This window comes from Pseudophryne corroboree, chromosome 6 (genome assembly GCF_028390025.1).
Source record: "Pseudophryne corroboree isolate aPseCor3 chromosome 6, aPseCor3.hap2, whole genome shotgun sequence".
Taxonomy (NCBI): Eukaryota; Metazoa; Chordata; class Amphibia; order Anura; family Myobatrachidae; genus Pseudophryne; species Pseudophryne corroboree.
Window position 1 is genome coordinate 823505736 of NC_086449.1, and position 18836 is coordinate 823524571.

The window sequence follows — 18836 nt, forward strand, 5'->3', positions numbered from 1 at the left end:
GACCTGCATTATTACAGTTGGGGGGTGTAATTAGGCTTTATATTTTATGTGTCTATATGGCGTGTGTACGGTAACTGAAAGCGAGATGTGTGACACCGAAGGCGCTCCAACATCAGTCCCTGGCTCAGCCAGAATTTCCTGGAACCCAAACTTCATCATCATTATAGTTTATTTATAGGGCCAGACAGAACTTTGCAGCGATGCAAACCACGCAAATCACTCATAGAAATAGAACCAGTTGAAATGAGTTGACAAAGGAGGAGCAGACGTGAGACAGACGGTAGAGAGAACCTTGCTCCAGAGAGCTTACAATCTACAGGAAACTTCCACAATAGCCACAAATAATTTGATGCTGGGAGGTCACGGGAATATCTGCAGGTTGATGGATTGCAGCTCTTTGTGATCGGAGGCAGCCAAAACGCATGTTCCCTACAGGGAGGAGGTCATGCCATCTCTTCTGTATAACCTCAAAAATGGTTAATACTAGGAGCAACCTAATAACCTTACAATAGCTAGACAAACATAGGAAAGTCCATAGCAAATAACAAACTAGACTCAAACTGGATTAATAACACAAAGGAAACAGATAAATGTGAACGGAATTCACCTCTCAACAAGCATAAAATAGCATGTCACAATTATTACTGTATGATCATGACCATAATACATCTTTTACACCCTATACAGACACAGGACATTACACCCCCAACATGACCTGACCACTGGCCATGACCATAATACATCTATTACACCCTATACAGACACAGGACACTATACCCCCAACATGACCTGACCACTGGCCGTGACCATAATACATCTATTACACCCTATACAGACACAGGACACTACACCCCCAACATGACCTGACCACTGTCCTTGACCATAATACATCTATTACACCCTATACAGACATAGGACACTACACCCCAACATGACCTGACCACTGGCCATGACCATAATACATCTATTACACCCTATACAGACACAGGAAACTATACCCCCAACATGACCTGACCACTGGCCATGACCATAATACATCTATTACACCCTATACAGACATAGGGCACTACACCCACAACATGACCTGACCACTGGCCATGACCATAATACATCTATTACACCCTATACAGACATAGGACACTACGCCCCCAACATGACCTGGCCATAATACATCTATTACACCCTATACAGACATAGGGCACTACGCCCCCAACATGACCTGACCACTGGCCGTGACCATAATACATCTATTACACTCTATACATAGGACACTACACCCCCAACATAGCCTGACCGCTGGAAATGACCATAATACATCTATTACACCCTACAGGGAGGAGGTCATGCCATCTCTTCTGTATAACCTCAAAAATGGTTAATACTAGGAGCAACCTAATAACCTTACAATAGCTAGACAAACATAGGAAAGTCCATAGCAAATAGCAAACTAGACTCAAACTGGATTAATAACACAAAGGAAACAGATAAATGTGAACGGAATTCACCTCTCAACAAGCATAAAATAGCATGTCACAATTATTACTGTATGATCATGACCATAATACATCTTTTACACCCTATACAGACACAGGACATTACACCCCCAACATGACCTGACCACTGGCCATGACCATAATACATCTATTACACCCTATACAGACACAGGACACTATACCCCCAACATGACCTGACCACTGGCCGTGACCATAATACATCTATTACACCCTATACAGACACAGGACAATACACCCCCAACATGACCTGACCACTGGCCTTGACCATAATACATCTATTACACCCTATACAGACATAGGACACTACACCCCAACATGACCTGACCACTGGCCTTGACCATAATACATCTATTACACCCTATACAGACATAGGACACAACACCCCAACATGACCTGACCACTGGCCGTGACCATAATACATCTATTACACCCTATACAGACATAGGGCACTACACCCACAACATGACCTGACCACTGGCCATGACCATAATACATCTATTACACCCTATACAGACATAGGACACTACGCCCCCAACATGACCTGGCCATAATACATCTATTACACCCTATACAGACATAGGGCACTACGCCCCCAACATGACCTGACCACTGGCCGTGACCATAATACATCTATTACACCCTATACAGACATAGGACACTACACCCCCAACATGACCTGACCACTGGCCATGACCATAATACATCTTTTACACCCTATACAGACACAGGACACTATAGAATTTGTCGGCAGATAAGAACCACTTGGCCCATCTAGTCTGCCCCTTTTTTTTTTTTTTAATATTATTTTTACCTCTAACCTTATTTGATCCTTATTTCTTTGTAAGGATATCCTTATGTCTATCCCATGCATGTTTAAATTGCTCTACTGTCTTAGCCTCTACCACCTCTGATGGGAGGCTATTCCACTTGTCCACTACCCTTTCTGTGAAATAATTTTTCCGCAAATTTCCCCTGAACCTTTCCCCCTCCAGTCTCAGTGCATGTCCTCGTGTCCTATTGCTTCTCTTCATTTGGAGAATGTTTCCCTCCTGGACTTTGTTAAAACCCTTGATATATTTGAAAGTTTCTATCATGTCCCCCCTTTCCCTTCTCTGCTCCAAACTATACATATTGAGATTTCTTAGTCTTTCTGGGTATGTTTTGTGATGTAGGCCATGCACCATTTTAGTTGCCCTCCTTTGTACAGTTTCTAATGTATTAATATCCTTTTGAAGATATGGCCTCCAGAACTGAATACAGTATTCTAGATGAGGCCGTACCAATGACCTATACAGTGGCATTATTACTTCTTTCTTTCTGCTGCTGATTCCTCTCCCAATGCAGCCAAGCATCTGACTAGCCTTCCTCATTGCCTTGTTACATTGCTTACCTGCCTTTAAGTCATCTGAAATAGTGACTCCTAGATCCCTTTCCTCCTCAGTAGTTTCCAGTATAGTGCCATTAATACTGTACTTAGCTTTAGGATTTTTGAGACCCAAGTGCATGATTTTGCATTTTTTAGCATTAAACTGTAATTGCCAGACTCTTGACCATTCCTCTAGTCTACCTAGATCCTCAATCATTTGTTTTACCCCACCTGGTGTGTCTACCCTGTTGCATACCTTTGTGTCATCTGCAAAAAGGCATACTTTCCCTTTAATGCCATTTGCAATGTCACCAATAAAGATATTAAAAAGCACTGGTCCAAGTACAGATCCCTGGGGTACTCCACTGGTAACATTTCCCTCCTGTGAATGCACTCCATTTACCACAACTCTCTGTTTTCTATCCTTCAAGATCTTATCCATTCAATAATCGACATAAGACAATATACCCCAAACATGACCTGACCACTGGCCATGACCATAATACATCTTTTACACCCTATACAGACACAGGAAACTATACCCCCAACATGACCTGACCACTGTCCGTGACCATAATACATCTATTACACGCTATACAGACATAGGACACTACACCCCCAACATGACCTGACCACTGGCCATTACCATAATACATCTATTACACCCTATACAGACACAGGACACTACACCCCAACATGACCTGACCACTGGCCATGACCATAATACATCTATTACACCCTATACAGACATAAGACACTACACCCCAACATGACGTGACTGCTGGCCATGACCATAATACATCTATTACACCCTATACAGACACAGGACACTACACCCACAACATGACCTGACCATTGGACATGACCATAATACATCTATTACACCCTATACAGATATAGAACACTACACCCCAACATGACCTGACCGCTGGCCATTACCATAATACATCTATTACACCCTATACAGACACAGGACACTACACCCCCAACATGACCTGACCGGTGGCCATGACCATAATACATCTATTACACCCTATTCAGACGTAGGACATTACACCCCCAACATTACCTGACCACTGGACATGACCATAATACATCTATTACACCCTATACAGACATAGGACACTACTCCCCAACATGACCTGATCACTGGCCATGACCATAATACATCTATTACACCCTATACAGACATAGGACACTATACACCAACATGACCTGACCATAATACATCTATTACACCCTATACAGACATAGGACGCAACACCCCAACATGACCTGACCAGTGACCATGACCATAATACATCTATTACACCCTATACAGACATAGGACACTACACCCCAACATGACCTGACCGCTGGACATGACCATAATACATCTATTACACCCTATACACACACAGGACACTGCACCCCAACATGACCTGATCACGCCCATCTCTCCAATTACAGCCCTGACCAAAAAATTAGCAAATCCGGCAGCCTGGTCTGAAGAAGCATTGTCCTTGTTCCATCTGCTAAAACAAGCCTTCATCTTGGCTCCTATTCTCCAGCAACCAGACCCTGATAAGCCCTTTTCCCTTGAGGTTGATGCCTCTAATGTGGGTATTGGCGCAGTGCTATCCCAGACCGCGGAAGATGGGAAGCAACATCCATGCGTTTTTTTCTCACGAAAATTCCTTCCTGCAGAGAAAAACTACTCCATTGGCGATCAGGAGTTGTTAGCGACTCAAGTTGGCATTGGAAGAGTGGAGGTACTTGTTAGAGGGTGCCAAATTCACTGTAACCATTTTTATATGTGTCGCCTGAACTTCGGCCGAAGTTACTATTATGGGCTCACGCCTCACCCTTTTCTGGACATCCCGGGGTTCTCAAGACACTTGAACTTGTTCGTCGCTCTTACTGGTGGCCCAAAATATGGAAAGACGTCCAAGATTTTGTGGCCACTTGTTCCACATGTGCCCAACATAAAGTACATCGCCAAGCTCCTGCAGGTGCTCTCCTCCCATTGCCCATTCCTATGCGTCCATGGACACACTTATCCATGGACTTCATCTCAGAGCTCCCGAAGTCCCAAGAGTGTAATACCATCTGGGTAGTGGTGGATCGATTCTTAAAGATGGCACACTTTAGGGGGGCGTGGCCTGGAGTAGCTAGGTGTAGGGAGCTTTTGCCGGCTCTCCCGCAAATATCCTCGAATATATCTTGATTTTGTAGCTGTTTCTCCCCTGGATTCGGCTCTGCAACGGTGTATTGTCTGCTGATCACCAGGAGCTCCAGGGAAGGATCCGGTGTGGTGCCTATTGTCAGTTTTACAGAGATCTCTGCGGCCGGGCCCTCTCTCACTGCGGCTTGGTGTCTCATCTCCAGCTCCTGCGGCTGTTCGGGGACATCATACATACCTGAGAGCTGCCTCTTGGTTGTCTCCTGCCGTGTTCTCCAGGATCGTGTGTAACCCCTGCAAGTGGCTTCTCTTCAACAGGTGGGGCGTGATGGGCGCGGGCTGCCGCCATCTTGTTGCTGTCCTCATTGGCTGCAGCACGGATCCCCTGTCTGCTCCGACGCCTTTTGGGTGATGGATGCGGTCCTTCCAGTGTGACATTACTACTGCTGCGGCTGTATCTCCTTGTTATTCCCTGCTTCTGTGGTCATCTGGTTGTTGGCTCCCGCTGTAGGTCTATTGGTAGGCTATGGTGGTGTGCTAGCTGCCGCCGTCGTGACACTGGCCTCCTGTTTGGCTTGAATTCACAACTTACCGATGACTAATTCTGTGCAGCAAATCCTTCAAGCAATCCTTGCCTCTATGCAGAGGCTCCTTACGAAGCTTGGAGATGTGGTAGCTGTACCTTTGCATTCTACCACTGCGGTCTGCGCTCATGACACCCCGTCGCAGCTTCTGGATTTCTCCTTCCCAAGGGATGGGATTCCAACTGTTATGGATATTGCCTCAGTCCGTGGGTGTCAAGACTCCATTGTGGGCTTTTTAAAGATCCGTTCTACACCTTTGCTGCCGGTGGTGATATTTCCAGATCCGTTATTCCCATGCCTCAAATACTTTTCTGGACATCCCCGTGCTGGCGGGAGGTTCCTGGACTTATCCTTTAAGTACTTTGTGCCCTGATGTGTCTATCCCTGGATAACCAGAGACGAGACTGATACTGTAATATTGCACGCGATGGAGGCCTGGCCGGATTAATTCTCATCTTTGTTACCAGTATTTTTGTTTTATTATTTGTATATCTTTATTACCTGTATTTTTTTATATTGTTGAATCTTCTCCTATCTACGCTATGTATACATTTATATACTGCTTAGTATGCTATACGGGAGAAACGCTGTATCCTTCTGTGGGAGAGCCGGACTTAGCCTAGCTTAAGGTCATTAGTTTATTGCTCCTATTAGTTTCGAGTCCTATTATCCTTCTGGAATGAGGGGGGGGTTTGCTAGTTAGTGTAGTTAGAGAAGGGGATGGGAGTTTAGGGATCTAAGTATACCTGAGTTGGGGGTAGGCTATACAGGGTGGGGGGTTACAGGGGTGGTTTGTTTTTGTGGATTTTGTTTTATTTTTTGTGGCTGTTTGGCAGTTGTTTTATATCCTATTGGATTATACTTAACCATGATGTGTCTTTACGGTGACGTGTATGGAACCAGGTACTCCCCATTTTATTCTGTGGATAGAATGTATGGGCTCACATGGCGCCTGTGGGCCTCTGCTATGGTATGGGGAGACAATCTATTTATACAATATACTTATACAATATACTTATACTGAATCGTATGTCATGTGTCCTCTTAATTTGCAATTTTTGATGTATATTCTATATTCTGCCGCATATACCTGCACTTGCTACAGCATTTTCAGTTTGTTTTGTTTTTGTATTTCTACAAAATTTTAAATCTCAATAAAAAGTTATTGATTTAAAAAAAAAAAAAAAAGATGGCACACTCTATACCACTCACCGGTCTACCTTCGGTTCCCAAGCTCGCCCAAATATTCATTCAGCATATTTTCAAGATTCATGGACTTCCTACAGAAATTGTCTCCGGCCGCGGTATACAATTCGTAGCCCGCTTCTGGAAATCCCTTTGTTCTGCCTTACAAGTGAAGTTAAATTTCTCCACAGCGTACCACCCCCAGTCCAATGGGCAAATGGAGAGGGTCAACCAGGACCTTGAAGCATTCTTCAGGCTGTACATTTCCTCTTCACAGGATAACTGGGTTAGTCTACTTCCTTGGGCAGAGTTTGCCCATAATTTGAGGTACCATACGGCTACGGGTTATTCACCATTCTATATTGTGTACGGTCAACATCCACGTTCTCCTAACTTCGAGGCGCTACCAGCTTTAGAAGTGCCAGCTGCATCTTCTACACTCAAGCACTTCTCTATAGTTTGGAAAAATGTCCATGTCTCGCTCAAGAAAGCTTCCAAGCGATATAAAGTCTTTGATCGCAAATGGCGAGCTGTTCCTCAAAGTTTGGCTCTCCACTCGGAATCTACATTTAAGGGTTCCTTCCATGAAGTTTGCCACTCGATTCATAGGCCCATTCTCCGTGGAACAAATTATCAATCCTGTGGCATACAAGTTAAAACTACCGGCCTACCTGAGAATACCTAATTCTTTCCACATCTCTTTGCTGCGGCCTCTCATTCTTAACCACTTCCAAAAATCTTCCCCTGAGTCCCCCAGAGTCTACACCCGTTGAAGAGTTGAGTTCGAGTTCAATAAAATTGTGGATTCTCGCCAGAGATATGGGCATATCTAGTATCTTATCGAATGGAAGGGCTATGGCCCAGAAGAGAGAAGCTGGGTTAATGCCTCTGATGTTCACACTCTTCGTTTGATCTCATCCTTCCACAGGGACAATCCTTCCAAGCCTTGTGGGTGTTCGGTGCCCACCCTAAAAGGGGGGGTACTGTCAGGAACCACAGTTCACGCACTGCTCGCACACGCCACTTACCGGCACGCTGATGTATTCTGTGCCGCAGATCAGCCGCTGGTGCTTTCTGTGGTTACTAGCATGATTTCCACTGACTCTGGCAGAGTCACATGATCCAGAGTCACATGATCCAGAATCACATGATCCAGGTATCCAGGTAATTACTTCCTGGTTCTGTGCATGCTGCTGCCGGCAGCAACCAATCAGCATCCTTCTTGGGGGATATAAGCAGGCTTCCCAAAGTCCTCATTGCCTTGAACAACTTGTCAGTTCTCCTGCAAGTTCTCCAGCGTTGCTCTCAAGGCTCCAGGCTTGCTCCAGAGATCCATTTACCTGTGTCCTGCTGTACCTGCCTTTCCTGGTTACTTACCTGCCATCAGAGACATCCACTATCTCCATCTCAGTGTGTTACCAGTCTGCGGTGCTCGGTCCAGGATTCCCCTCACAGGCTCCGGATATCCTCAGCTACCCAAGCACTCCAGAGTTCACTAACTCCGATATACTTACCTTTTCACGTCACCATCGGACTCACCATCAATGGTTAAGAACTTCAATATAATTCAGTATTAAGCATCCCTGTATACCTGAGTGTCTCACAGCCTCCACAGAGGAACCCGAGCAGAGGGCCGCGACCTGCCCGTCAGGCGCAGCGAAGACCATATCCCCTGGCGGGGGTCACTGGCGAAAACCCCTGGCGAGTTAGACTCCGCGCCTCTGCTCCAGATCCCACCAATTCTCTGTGCTCACTGCGTAAACTTCCAGAGTGCTCCAGCATATGACTTGTCCATATCTCAAGCCAACTAACTTCTGATTCCCTGCGCTCTCCACTGGCTCACCCAGGTCATTACCGGGAACCCATGACAATGACCTGACCACTGACCATGACCATAATACATCTATTACACCCTAAACAGACATAAGACACTACACCCCCAACATGACCAGACCACTGGCCATGACCATAATACATCTATTACACTCTATACCAGAGCTGGCCAAACCAGTCCTCGAGATCTACCAACAGTTCACATTTTCCAGACCTCCTAGCTGGTGCACAGGTGTAGTAATTACTAATTAAGATGTGCTGCATTCATTCCTAACTGACAATTCTACAGATCTCCAGGAGGCCTGGAAAACATGAACTGTTGGTAGATCTCGAGGACCGGTTTGGCCAGCCCTGCTCTATACAGACATAGGATACTACACCCCCAACATGGCCTGACCGCTGGACATGACCATAATACATCCTATATACACACAGGACACTACACCCCAACATGACCTGACCACTGGCCATGAGTATAATACATCTATTACACCCTATACAGACACAGGACGCTACACCACCAACATGACCTGACCACTGGCCATGACCATAATATATCTATTACACCCTATACAGACATAGGACACTACACCTCAACATGACCTGACCGCTGGCCGTGACCATAATACATCTATTACACCCTATACAGACACAGGACGCTACACCACCAACATGACCTGACCACTGGCCATGACCATAATATATCTATTACACCCTATACAGACATAGGACACTACACCTCAACATGACCTGACCGCTGGCCGTGACCATAATACATCTATTACACCCTATACAGACATAGGACGCTACAGCCCCAACATGACCTGACCACTGGCCATGGCCATAATACATCTATTACACCCTATACAGACATAGGACACTACACCCTCAACATAACCTGACCGCTGGCCATGACCATAATACATCTATTACACACTATACAGACATAGGACACTACACCCCTAACATGACCTGACCACTGGACATGACCATAATACAGCTATTATCCCCTATACAGACATAGGACACTACACCCCCAACATGACCTGACCGCTGACCATGACCATAATACATCTATTACACCCTATACAGACGTAGGGCACTACACCCGCAACATGACCTGACCACTGGCCGTGACCATAATACATCTATTACACCCTATACAGACATAGAACACTACACCCCTAACATGACCTGACCACTGGACATGACCATAATACATCTATTACACCCTATACAGACATAGGACACTACACCCCCAACATGACCTGACCATTGACCATGACCATAATACATCTATTACACCCTATACAGACATAGGATACTACACCCCAACATGACCTGACCACTGGCCGTGACCATAATACATCTATTACACCTTATACAGACACAGGACACTACACCCCAACATGACCCGATGACTGGACATGACCATAATACATCTATTACACCCTAAACAGACATAAGACACTACACTCCCAACATGACCTGACCACTGGCCATGACCATAATACATCTATTACACTCTATACAGACATAGGATACTACACCCCCAACATGGCCTGACCGCTGGACATGACCATAATACATCCTATATACACACTGGACACTACACCCCAACATGACCTGACCACTGGCCATGAGCATAATACATCTATTACACCCTATACAGACATAGGACACTACACCCCAACATGACCTGACCACTGGCCGTGACCATAATACATCTATTACACCCTATACAGACACAGGACACTACACCCCCAACATGACCTGACCACTGGCCATGACCATAATATATCTATTACACCCTATACAGACATAGGACACTACACCCCCAACATGACCTGACCATTGACCATGACCATAATACATCTATTACACCCTATACAGACATAGGATACTACACCCCAACATGACCTGACCACTGGCCGTGACCATAATACATCTATTACACCTTATACAGACACAGGACACTACACCCCAACATGACCCGATGACTGGACATGACCATAATACATCTATTACACCCTAAACAGACATAAGACACTACACTCCCAACATGACCTGACCACTGGCCATGACCATAATACATCTATTACACTCTATACAGACATAGGATACTACACCCCCAACATGGCCTGACCGCTGGACATGACCATAATACATCCTATATACACACAGGACACTACACCCCAACATGACCTGACCACTGGCCATGAGCATAATACATCTATTACACCCTATACAGACATAGGACACTACACCCCAACATGACCTGACCACTGGCCGTGACCATAATACATCTATTACACCCTATACAGACACAGGACACTACACCCCCAACATGACCTGACCACTGGCCATGACCATATTATATCTATTACACCCTATACAGACATAGGACACTACACCTCAACATGACCTGACCGCTGGCCGTGACCATAATACATCTATTACACCCTATACAGACATAGGACGCTACAGCCCCAACATGACCTGATCACTGGCCATGGCCATAATACATCTATTACACCCTATACAGACATAGGACACTACACCCTCAACATAACCTGACCGCTGGCCATGACCATAATACATCTATTACACACTATACAGACATAGGACACTACACCCCAACATGACCTGATCACTGGCCATGGCCATAATACATCTATTACACCCTATACAGACATAGGACACTACACCCTCAACATGACCTGACCATTGACCATGACCATAATACATCTATTACACCCTATACAGACATAGGATACTACACCCCAACATGACCTGACCACTGGCCGTGACCATAATACATCTATTACACCTTATACAGACACAGGACACTACACCCCAACATGACCCGATGACTGGACATGACCATAATACATCTATTACACCCTAAACAGACATAAGACACTACACTCCCAACATGACCTGACCACTGGCCATGACCATAATACATCTATTACACTCTATACAGACATAGGATACTACACCCCCAACATGGCCTGACCGCTGGACATGACCATAATACATCCTATATACACACAGGACACTACACCCCAACATGACCTGACCACTGGCCATGAGCATAATACATCTATTACACCCTATACAGACATAGGACACTACACCCCAACATGACCTGACCACTGGCCGTGACCATAATACATCTATTACACCCTATACAGACACAGGACACTACACCCCCAACATGACCTGACCACTGGCCATGACCATAATATATCTATTACACCCTATACAGACATAGGACACTACACCTCAACATGACCTGACCGCTGGCCGTGACCATAATACATCTATTACACCCTATACAGACATAGGACGCTACAGCCCCAACATGACCTGATCACTGGCCATGGCCATAATACATCTATTACACCCTATACAGACATAGGACACTACACCCTCAACATAACCTGACCGCTGGCCATGACCATAATACATCTATTACACACTATACAGACATAGGACACTACACCCCTAACATGACCTGACCACTGGACATGACCATAATACATCTATTATACCCTATACAGACATAGGACACTACACCCCCAACATGACCTGACCGCTGACCATGACCATAATACATCTATTACACCCTATACAGACGTAGGGCACTACACCCGCAACATGACCTGACCACTGGCCTTGACCATAATACATCTATTACACCCTATACAGACATAGGACACTACACCCCCAACATGACCTGACCACTGGCCGTGACCATAATACATCTAATACACCCTATACAGACATAGGACACTACACCCCCAACATGACCTGACCATTGACCATGACCATAATACATCTATTACACCCTATACAGACATAGGATACTACACCCCAACATGACCTGACCACTGGCCGTGACCATAATACATCTATTACACCTTATACAGACACAGGACACTACACCCCAACATTACCTGATGACTGGCCATGACCATAATACATCTATTACACCCTATACAGACATAGGATACTACACCCCAACATGACCTGACCACTGGCCGTGACCATAATACATCTATTACACCTTATACAGACATAGGACACTACACCCCAACATGACCTGACCACTGGCCGTGACCATAATACATCTATTACACTCTATACAGACATAGGACACTACACCCCAACATGACCTGACCACTAGCCATGACCATAATACATCTATTACACCCTATAGCAGGGCTGGCCAAACCGGTCCTCGAGATCTACCAACAGTTCATGTTTTCCAGGCCTCCTGGAGATCTGTAGAATTGTCAGTTAGGAATGAATGCAGCACATCTTAATTAGTAATGACTACACCTGTGCACCAGCTAGGAGATCTGGAAAATGTGAACTGTTGGTAGATCTCGAGGACTGGTTTGGCCAGCCCTGCCCTATAGAAACATAGAATGTGACGGCAGAGAAGAAGAACCACTTGGCCCATCTAGTCTGCCCCTTTTTTACCGTATTTTTACCTCAAACTCTCTTTGATCCTTATTTCTTTGTAAGGATATCCTTATGTTTATCCCATGCATGTTTATATTGTTCGACTGTCCTAGCCTCTGCCACCTCTGATGGAAGGCTATTCCACTACCCTTACTGTAAAGTCATTTTCCTCACATTTCCCCTGTACCTCCCCCCCCTCCAGTCTCAGTGCATGTCCTCGTGTCCTATTACTTCTCTTCATTTGAAAAATGTTTCCCTCCTGGACTTTGTGAAGACCCTTGGTGTATTTGACAGTCTCTATCATGTCCCCCCCTTTCCCTTCTCTGCCCCCACGCTATACATATTGAGATTTTTTAGTTTCTGGGTATGTTGTGTGATGTAGGCCATGCACCATTTTAGTTGCCCTTCTTTGTACAGTCTCTAATGTATTAATATCCTTCTGAAGATATGGCCTCCAGAACTGGACACAGTATTGTAGATGAGGCCGTACCAATGACCTATACAGTGGCATTATTACTTCTTTCTTTCTGCTGCTGCTGATTCCTCTCCCAATGCAGCCAAGCATCTGACTAGCCTTCCGCATTGCTTTGCAGAGGCGTAACTGTGGGAGGCAGCGGAGTCGGCTGCCACCGAGCTCCTGCTCTTTAGGGGGGCTCCCCTCCTCCCGCTTTCAGCGACGCCATTCAATTAAGTAACTTTATTGACAGCCGACGCTATTTCTTCCGTGGCCGACTCCCCTCCCCCACTAGTCCCTGCACCTTACAAGTCACACACTCTTTATTATAGATGCACATTTTAAAAGTGTCATACCCAGGATTAGAACCCATGACCTATTACACCATAGCCAGATTAAGGGAGGGGGGATGCAGGGCATACTGTACCCCGGCCCCCTCTGTCAGGGGGCCCCCGGCCAGAGCACACTGACATCACTAGCTTTCCCTCTTATGCAGCAGCAGAACTAGACAGCCAAAATGCAAGCAGGATAGTGTGCAGTGCAGGCAGAGACACAGAAGTATCAGATTCCATGAACTATCGATGGAGCTTCCCAACCAGGGGAGAGATAGGAGGGTGGAGAGAGCTGTAAGTGACACAGGGTGGGATTCCTGTATCACTTACAGCTCTCTCCACACCTGGGTGTCTGTGTTATCTAATGAGAGTCTCTAGAGAAAGAGAGAAAGACACACACACACACACACACATCCTCCTAAGTCCTGTCCCAGTGTGTAAGTAGTACAGAGGCTGCTGCTATTTTTGCATGTGACAAACTAAATGATAGATTTTATTTTTCTATGTGTATTTTAAGGTTGTTTAAGTTGAGTTTGTTCCACTACAAGAACATCTTGTAAAATAGTTGTCTTTCAATTAGGTGTTTAGTTTAAATCTAATATACACCATTGGCTAAATTTAATATACACAATTCATACATCCCACCATGACCCATCCCAGGAGGGACAACATGCTCTCTACCTGAACTTCCTTCTTTATGTTCCTTTCACACCGCAAACCCGTGTCCGACCCAGTATTTTTATCCTTGGTCCAACCCGGGTCGGACACGGGTCAGACCCTTTCACACTACACTTTCAACCCGGGTTATTGCAGGGTTGGCTCCTTTTAACTCAACCTGGGTCAGCAATTAAAACACCATGGATGTCATTTTAAATGGACTCTTTCTGGCTCAGAAAGAGGAGGTGTCAGAAGGGGACAAAAGGAGACGGTGGGGACAGCTCACAGCATTGCAGGAATCATGGCGGACAGAGCTATGTTTTTATATACAATTGCATCTTTAACTGTTCCAATAACATACCTCCCAAATGTCCCGAATTTCGCAGGACAGTCCCGTTTTTTGGGGACTGCCCTGCTGTACCATCCGCGGCCCGCAGTGTCCCGCGGTGGGGGGGGGGGGCAGTTGGGAGGCTAGGGTCACTGCTGCACTGCTTAGCAGAACAGCGGTGAATTGACGCTGTGCGCATGCGCACAGCATCTATTCACAGGTGACAGAGAGGGCATGCCAGCAGCTCAGAGAACGCTGGGCATACCCCCTCAGTGACGGTACAAGGGGGTGTGACTCGCGATCGCGGCTCTACCACGAGACCATGCCCCTTTCATATAGGCTGTGCCCCCTTTTCAGGCGCACCCCAAGTTCACTGTTTGTACTTTTAATAAGTTGGGAGGTATGCAGTAAGCTGCCTGGCGATCTCCGCCTCACCTCTAATTCTTAATGCTCTCTGTTCTCTCCTGTGTAGCAGGGCTCAGGCTGCTGACATCATCAAGGCACACAAAGAACAGCCAATCAGCACGTTTACATGAATGCAGGGTTGAATAACCCGGGTTGGACAATTTAGAGTGTACACTGACCCGGGTCGGACCCGTGTATAACACTGCTTTTATACCGGGTTGAAATACAGGGTTACTCGACCCGGGATATTTAAAAGTGGTGCTTTTAGACCGCACCTCGACCCTGCAATATCCCGGGTTATATTTGCGGTGTGAAAGGGGTATAAGTTATGTTTGCAATCACCTGTGGTGAAATACCTTTTTTACCAATTAAATAGTTCAACACAGGTGACGCCAATCATATATTAAGACTGAAGTCAATGTAAAGAGCATTTTGTCCCTCCTGGAATGGGTCATGTTGGGAGATATGCACAATCTTATATACAGCCCCCCACTTCCACTGAGGCCCCTCTGTCTAAAGTGCCCCGGGCACCACCACAGCTTAATCTGGTCCATACTTGCCTACTCTCCCGGAATGGCCGGGAGGCTCCCGAAAATCGGGTGACCCTCCCGGCCCCCCGGAAGAGCAGGCAAGTCTCCCGATTTGTCACCTGAAATAGTGACTCCTAGATCCCTTTCCTCCTCAGTAGTTTCCAGTATAGTGCCATTAATACTATATTTATCGTTTATGTCACCTGAAATAGTGACTCCTAGATCCGTTTCCTCCTCAGTAGTTTCCAGTATAGCGCCATTAATACTATATTTAGCCTTTGGATTTTTGAGACCCAAGTGCATGATTTTGCATTTTTGGCATTAAACTGTAATTGCCACACTCTTGACCATTTCTCTAGTCTACCTAGATACTAAATCTTTTGTTTTACCCCACGTGGTGTGTCTACCCTGTTGTATACCTTTGAGTCATCGGCAGAAAGGCATACTTTCCCTTTAATGCCATTTGCAATGTCACAAATAAAGATATTAAAAAGCACTGGTCCAAGTACAGATCCCTGGGGTACTCCACTGGTAACATTTCCCTCCTGTGAATGCACTCCATTTACCACAACTCTCTGTTTTCTATCCTGCAACCAAGATCTTATCCATTCAACAATCTTAGTATCCAATCCTGAGCTTTTGAGTTTATTCAGCAGTCTGTGATGTAGGACACTGTCAAAAGTCGTACTAAAGTCTAGATAAGCTATATTCATGGCTTCACCTTTATCCATCACTTTAGTCACACAGTCAAAAAAGTCAATAAGGTTTGTTTGACATGATCTCCTACAGTGAATCCATGCTGTTTGGGTCCTATAAAGATACAGGACTCTACACCCCTAACATGACCTGACCACTGGACATGACCATAATACATCTATTACACCCTATACAGACATAGGATACTACACCCCCAACATGACCTGACCACTGGCCATAACTATAATACATCTATTACACCCTATACAGACATAGAATACTACACCCCAACATCACCTGACCACTAGACATGACCATAATACATCTATTACACCCTATACAAACATAGGATACTCTATTACACCCTATACAGACATAGGACGCTACAACCCCAACATGACCTGACCGCGGGCCATAACCATAATACATCTATTACACCCTATACAGACATGGGATGCTATACCCCCAACATGACCTGACCACTGGACATGACCATAATACATCTATTACACCCTATACAGACATAGGACGCTACACCCCCAATATGACCAAACCACTGGCCATGACCATAATACATCTATTACACCCTATACAGACATAGGACACTACACCCCCAACATGACCTGACCACTGGCCATGACCATAATACATCTATTACACCCTATACAGACATAGGACGCTACACCCCCAACATGAACTGACCGCTGGTCATGACCATAATACATCTATTACACTCTTTACAGACATAGGACACTACACCCCCAACATGATCTGACCACTGGCCATGACCATAATACATCTATTACACCCTATACAGACATAGGACACTACACCCCCAACATGATCTGACCACTGGCCATGACCATAATACATCTATTACACCCTATACAGACATAGGACGCTACACCCCCAACATGAACTGACCGCTGGTCATGACCATAATACATCTATTACACTCTTTACAGACATAGGACACTACACCCCCAACATGAGCTGACCACTGGCATGACCATAATACATCTATTACACCCTATACAGACATAGGACACTACACCCCCAACATGATCTGACCACTGGCCATGACCATAATACATCTATTACACCCTATACAGACATAGGACACTACACCCCAACATGACCTGACCACTGGCCATGACCATAATACATCTATTACACCCTATACAGACATAGGACACTACACCCCCAACATGACCTGGCCACTGGACATGACCATAATACATATATTACACCCTATACAGACATAGGACACTACACCCCAACATGACCTGACCACTGGCCATGACCATAATACATCTATTACACCCTATACAGACATACAGATGTGTCCACTATTACCTTTCTGAAAAAAGTATCATGGCCTGCCGTTCATGGCACGAGATAAGCTTTCCTCTTAAGATATACACGGCTAGCCATGTGTATCTCCTCTGAAATATAGTGCAGTACCACTTTTCAGACAGCAGGTGGCATTTTCAGAAACTGAGCAAGCAGAAAGTCTGATAAAGAGATTCTAGAGGGAGTAGTTCAGACCTGATTCTAGCAGCATTTTATTTGCAAATGGGCAAAACCACGGGGGTCATTCCGAAATGATCGCACGCTAGGTTGTTTTGCAGTGGTGCGATCAGGTCGAAACTGCACATGCGTATGCACCTCAATGCGCATGTGCGTCGTATGGGTACAAAGCGGATCATTGCTGAGCAATGGATTTAACGAAGAATCGATTCGCACAGCAGATCGCAAGGAGATTGACAGGAAGAGGGCATTTGTGGGTGGCAACTGAACGCTTTCTGGGAGTGTTTGGAAAAACGCAGGCGTGTCCAAGCGTTTGCAGGGCAGGTGTCTGACGTCAATTCCGGACACGAACAGGCTAAAGTGTTTGCCCCGAATTTACATCAGACACCCACCCTGCAAACGCATTGACACACCTGCGTTTTTCCAAACACTCCCAGAAAATGGTCAGTTGACATCCACAAATGTTTTCTTCCAGTCAATCTCCTTGCGATTGTCTGTGTGAATGGATTCTTCATTAAATCCATTGCTCAGCAACGATCCGCTTTGTACGTGTGCGACGCGCCTGCGTATTGCGGGGCACACACATGCGCAGTTATGTCCTGATCGCAGCTCAGCAAAACAACCTAGCGTGCGATCAGGTCTGCATGACCCCCATGGTTTTGCCCATCTGCTAACAAAATTGCAGCTATGGGGTGTCATTCCGAGTTGATCGTAGCCCTGCAAAATTTTGCAGGGCTACGATCAGGAACAGAGACATGCGGGGGATGCCCAGCACAGGGCTAGTCCGC

The 18836-nt window shown here is 45.7% G+C and overlaps 1 protein-coding gene across 1 annotated transcript in view; it reads right to left on the minus strand.

The window, feature by feature from the left end:
* The window catches only part of SLC6A13 (solute carrier family 6 member 13), a 129323-nt gene that overhangs the window by 43729 nt on the left and 66758 nt on the right, over window positions 1-18836 (minus strand). The window lies entirely within an intron of this gene.